This window comes from Limulus polyphemus, unplaced genomic scaffold (assembly GCF_000517525.1).
Source record: "Limulus polyphemus unplaced genomic scaffold, Limulus_polyphemus-2.1.2 Scaffold616, whole genome shotgun sequence".
NCBI classification, from domain to species: Eukaryota; Metazoa; Arthropoda; class Merostomata; order Xiphosura; family Limulidae; genus Limulus; species Limulus polyphemus.
In genome coordinates this window covers 245784-251935 of record NW_013666226.1, presented here as the reverse complement: position 1 = coordinate 251935, position 6152 = coordinate 245784, and the positions used below count along the sequence as shown (strand labels likewise).

The 6152-nt window shown below is 30.8% G+C and overlaps 1 protein-coding gene across 3 annotated transcripts in view; it reads right to left on the bottom strand.

Moving 5' to 3' along the window:
• LOC106459488 (CTP synthase 1-like) overlaps positions 1-5144 on the bottom strand; it is a 49626-nt gene extending 44482 nt beyond the window's left edge. Inside the window, exons 1-2 of one of the 3 annotated variants that reach the window (XM_013919111.2) lie at positions 5079-5096; positions 4097-4258 (exon numbers count right to left, since the gene is read on the bottom strand). The gene's annotated coding sequence lies outside the window, so the exon portion shown is untranslated. Of the gene's footprint in view, positions 1-4096; positions 4259-4964; positions 4987-5078 lie in introns of those variants that run through there. The other 2 variants (XM_013919110.2, XM_022385990.1) reach the window with 2 other exon arrangements.
• Between the last annotated feature and the right edge of the window lie 1008 nt (positions 5145-6152).

Genomic DNA, 6152 nt, shown 5'->3' with positions numbered 1-6152 from the left:
GATAATTTTGACCAACCAAAAATGTCATAGCTCAAACTTTCTCAATATATCAAAAATTAAAGGTAATTTTTTTATTGAACATTTCCCTTTTATTTGGCTTACCAACTATAGCTTCTAAATATTAAACATTATAACCAATACTTTAATGAAATAATAGAATTTAACTTTAATTATAATAATATCAACTATAACTAGTGATCTTTTGAAAATATTAGCTCCATCAATTTATCTTGAGGTTAGCAAAATGGCTTTGATATTACTATTTGAGTATAGCATATCAAAATATTATTAAGCCTCACATGAAGAAATAAAGTTCACTATAATTCTGAAATTACCACGTGTATCTTCATGTAATGTGGCAAGCATTTAGTAAAATGTACAAGTCTGTTGTACATAATAAATCATATATGTTAAAAAAGTATTTGCACTCAGGATGTCTGAATTGACATCAGTCCAATCAAGACTGAAAAGTTAAGAGTGCAAGGTGATATTCAGGTGAAGATTAAAAATACACTTGGTCATCTCAGTTTCCTTACTACATTTGCATAGCATCCAGAACCTTGAAAATGCACATTGACAGTGTTTTCAGTATCTACTGTATCTGGTACTTAATCTCCTTTAACATAAAATGTTGCTAAATCAGCAATGTAGGGTGAAATGAATAGTTGATAACTTTGACATAAATACATACACTATTTTGAATCATACTCTGTAAAATGTTGTGGTATGCTCACTTGGACTCCCATCCATGCACAGAGACTATTTAACATATGAGAAGTGTACTTATTAAAGAACTTTCCATTTTACAAAAGTAAACATGTTCCTTGCATGTATTATGTTGAAATGTACATGCTTGTGAATTGTGTTTATCAAGTTCACCTATATAATAAATAATTAAGTTTTTTAAAATGTTACCATAAATTTAATGATCGATCATCTTACAGAAAATATTTTCAGGTTTGTGTTTTTTTTGTTTACAAGATATCCAAATTGTACGTACAAATAATTAAGTTGTAAATTCCAATTGAACATACAGGACACCTCATATTCAAAATTAAAACTGCTGATAAAACAGCCACAAGAGTTACAGTTGCATTATAATCCTACACCATCACAATGCACAACTGTACTCATAGAGGTTATTATAACTGGCACAAACATGAATGTTACTGTATGCAAACACATTTGTCATTGACAGCGATATTGCATTACAGAATTATACTTTATTCTGATATGGTCCTTGAATTTAGAAACAATGACAAACACTAACAAAACTCGTACTTGACTACAATAGCACTATATAGTCTCCATAATAATTAGTGTCTTGATCTCATGAGCATACCATAGTCTAAAAGCCCAGTTTCAAAACAATTAATTCAATTCTGTCAAGCTGGACATGCTCACCCTAACCTTCAGTTTATATTCTTTCTTTCCCTAGCATCTTGTCTACTGCTTGACAAACAAATTTTCCTAATATATTACCTAGACATCTGATAAATTATAGATTATTCTGTAAATGTGACATACTCAGTTAACCGCTGGCATAAGTTAAATTGTTTTTACAAAGAATTATAGATAACAAATAGTATTGTTTTCTTGGAAACCCTCACATCTTACATATTAATGCCAATGAAACATTCTTTATTTCAATGTTTTTTAATACAATAATTTTCCAAAACTTATCTTCAAATTACTAATATTATACAGTGTCATCCATATTCTGTTTCAAATGGGTTTTCATTAACTATCACTGGTGATATCCTCCCAATCTCTTGGAGATATCACCTATCAATGAACCCAGCCCAAGTTGTACAATGCATTATTGCATTCTGTTCTAGGCAATGCTCAGCTATGTATATTTCATTTTATAACAAATTAAATCAAAATTATTAATAGATTATTATTTAAAAAACTTATTTTTAATAACTAAGTACAGATATGAAATAAAAATAACTCACCAATACTCTACAGACTTTCTATATATTTGAACTGGTAGACTTTAGTGAAGTAATCAAACTGTTTGTTTTAGACATCTTTAAAATATGTCAGTGATGTAATATACCCAGGGTATTATGTGTTCCTTCTAAAATTTCTGTCAGTGGGGACTGTTTTATTAATACAATAAAATTTGTAAGATCAAAATAACTTATTTAACTTGAACTTGTCTTTAAATATTTCTTAAGGTTTTTTAGACTGTAGTAAAATGATACTCCAAAACATTTAGGAAGAAGAAACATATCCTCGTTTAGAGCTCTTACACTGCTTAGGCCAGAACCTAATTACAATTTACACAACCTATTACAGCTACTTCTATACTCCATGACAGTTAACAGTAAACAAAAACATTGATAAAGATAAAACATTTATGGATAAAATATGTATACTGATGCGCTACAAGTGTCAGAATTAACCTTTATGTGATTTCATTGGTGATACTTAGTTTCCACCACCCATTCCTAGAAGCATCACTAAATCATGTGAAATTCACCAAGTTTTTTCATTTATGTATAATGAAATTCTCCTTTTCAGTTTCCTATACCTGTGAGAATTTTGACAAACACAAGCCTGTTCCTATTGGTAGCCTAACTAATCTAAGTGTACATATTCCTATAAGAGTTAATGACCAAAAGAGAAATGCTGTAAAAAATATCATTAAGCACATTTTCCTCTTTCTTCTTAAAAACCTTAAATATAAAATAACTTGTATATTTCAACTTCTCTTACTCTTGTAAGCACCCCACTACACAACAAAAATAACCAATCAAACAATAAAAAACACATCTAGATGTATCCAAACATTTGAAATTATTTAAGCTAAAATTAAACATCAACCACATGAACAAGCAACCTATTTCACCTTTCCCTAGTGTTCTACACCTTCAAAATTTTACCCTCAGTACAAGTTCAAACATTAAATGTCGCCACTCAAAAATAATTCAAGCCCTCTTACCAAAACTTTATAATACAAAATTTTACTTAACACCAACCAAACCACAAATATTAATTAAATAAAAACATTCCCAGTATTAAAGCTAAAGATTCTATGCTTGTAACTATCTAGTTCAAAACCAGACAGACAATATAATCCAATTTTAGCTCTACATCTTATAAATTTCAAGAAATTATCTTCCACAGTCAAGGAGCTCCCTCAAGTTTCCTATTGATTCAACCCTTGCTAATTTCTCCATGAAATATCCTAAAATTGTGAATAAAATTATGAATTGGTGAGGGCTTTATTATCAACTTGTTTATAATGAGAACAAATCCCAATGACTGGGAAATTGTACTGCTTTAAAAATAAGGGAACAAGGAGGGCCCTATTCATTTTGTTAGGAAGGTACTTGATTCTATTCACAAAGGTTTGGAAAATTGACATTTAATGAGCATTACTTGACAGTTTTATAAAAGCTTTATTTTCTCTATCTTTATTGGAATAATGTTAATTTTTCCAATCCTTACTGAGATATAACACCAAGTTAAGCAATTTCTATTTTTGATATGATTTTTAAAAGTTTGACCCAATTTGTTTCACACATTTCACATTTAATAACCCTCACAATTTTAAGTACACAACACTTAGAACAGGAGAGTATGTATTACCATTCTTGCAGTCAGCAAAACTATCAGGTTATATTTCAAGCAGTTCTTCAAATGAAGTAATTGTCCAAATATTACTGTGAAAGCATGTATACTAACACACAATCATGTACTTTCCTCATGATCCAATAAATCATTAAACAGTTTTATTCTCTCTATACAAGAATATATGGCAGGTCCTATCATTGTTTAAGAAATTATTTTATGAAATAGCTATTTTAATATTTAAAAATACTATCATTATTAAATACTTGCTTCCCCTACTATATATATATATATATATATATATATATCTATCATAGCTGCCTGTTATAATTTTAACTTTCACACTGAATTCCATTGATACACATTTTTCCAAAATTATACCACTTACAAATAACCTGGCAACACCTTCTGAGGATACATGATACATTTTCTAAATGTAAAAGTTAAAGTTGGGGAAATTGTTACGAAGTAGACCTAAGCCATAATATCATGTGATTGAACATTCCTAGTTTACCTCTGAAGAAAGGTCTACCTTATGAAAGTTCTCTCATTACAGGGTTTTTATCTGTTACTGAAAATATGGACGATGTTCTGCTTGATAAGTCAGATTGTCCAGTCTCCTTGATGTGAACTTCCAAACTGTTCCAACATAGCAGCACCCACATAACTGCATATTCTAATATCATTAGAAATGACAAATTGTACAGTGTACTTGCAATACTGGTAAGTACAAATATATATATATATCGAATAAATGTGCAATTGACGTGATAAGAATTATATATTCTTTGATTTTAAATATAAATTACGAAGCACATTTTCACTGATTGAAAAATTTCATCAGAATACACAGTCAACATTTAATTTATTCTAAAATTAAAAATCACTGCTAGTGCTACTCGTGATAGCCACAATACTAAAAATAAAACTCAGCGAGCCAATTTTACGAAAAGGCTAAAACATCGAACAAGAATACGTTTAACTTTTTGATCTCACGAAATTCAGTCTTCAGTTCAATGTGTTTCGTTAGATCACGTGGAAAGTAGGCCTAAACTCACAAGCAGCGACAAGGTCTAACAGTAACAGTCAGTCTACTATTTGTATTATTCAAATTTTATTACTTGTGTACTAATGCTATTAATAATACTAAATAAATTTCAACTAGCAAATACAGTAAGTACAAAAATTTCATAAAAACTTCAAAAACACATTTTGCAAAAGGAGTGGGACTCGTTGAAGACGACTCTGATTGAGTTGTTAGTGTTAAGAAACTTGATAATATTAATGTTATAATTAACCTATTAGTATTACTATTAATTATATTATCATAAGATACAATTTATCATTTTATGACAATAATAAGCCATAGATATAAATATTACATCAAACGTATTTGCATTTTCGTCATAGCACAAAAATTGTTACAATAAAGTAACATCGTAGTAATAGTACTACTATTTCGCAAGGAATACTGACAGTATTATCAGTGTGCTTACCCGCCAATTGTCACTCACCGACCATCTTAGTGAAATTTTTTCGCGGTTCTTCTAGCTTCCTGTTAGACATAGCGCCCTCTTTACATGAACAAAAGAAAAGTTATTATAAATATTGAAACAAAATGATCAATCATCAGTGTAACAAAACATCTTTTATATGAAAAATATTATTTTAATAATGAAAAACAAAACTAAAACATCTTTATAACGCAAAAAATCGTCATCAGAGGAAAAAGAAACACAATACTAGGAACAACACCAGTTAAATAAATTATCCTGTGATACATTTTGATAATGTAATAGTCACTAGACTAAAAACTGTTAATAGTTAAATGCAGTGGCGTACCTAAGGTATGGCAGGTATGGCACGTACCCTGGGTGCCACTGAGCAGTTTCTATTAAAGTCAGACAAGCCATCCTCGAATAGTGAAAAAAGAATTTTCTCCAGATGTATGATTTGTCTTTGATTATCATGGGTGAGAAGCACTAGGATGGCCGGATTGTTAAACCACTTATATAAATTATTAGACAAAAATACAGTGCTGGGAGCCACATGACCACATACCTCATAGTACCACTGCCCAGTGTCAACTGGCAGTAAGACCATTCTCCTGCGCAAACTAGGGAGGTAGTCCAGAATTTTGTGCAAAATCTATGAAATTTAATGTTCTTATTAAAAGTGCTATTTCCTTATTTCAGAGCATTGTTTAAGAAGACCATGAAACGTTTTTTCACGAAGAAGAAGGAAAGTGGAGCTGAAGGATAGAAGAGACGAAAGCTGGAGGAGAGGAAGCCAAGAAGTTGAGCAAGTTGTTCATGCACTTCTTTGAAAAGCCTAGAACAAGTAGTTCAACATGTTCCATGGAGTCGCCTGCACCAACTACAAGTTTCCTAGAATCTAAAGATGGATCAAGTACAAATGCATCACAAGCCAAGAAGAAAGTCAAGTCAGATAAATCCAAGTATAAAGAGATTAAGAGTGAGGCTGCTAGAAAGAACGTGGACATGACAGGAGGGGAAGACGATGGTAGTGGTGGTGACGTTGAGTTTATTGACGAGATTGAACCTGATGAC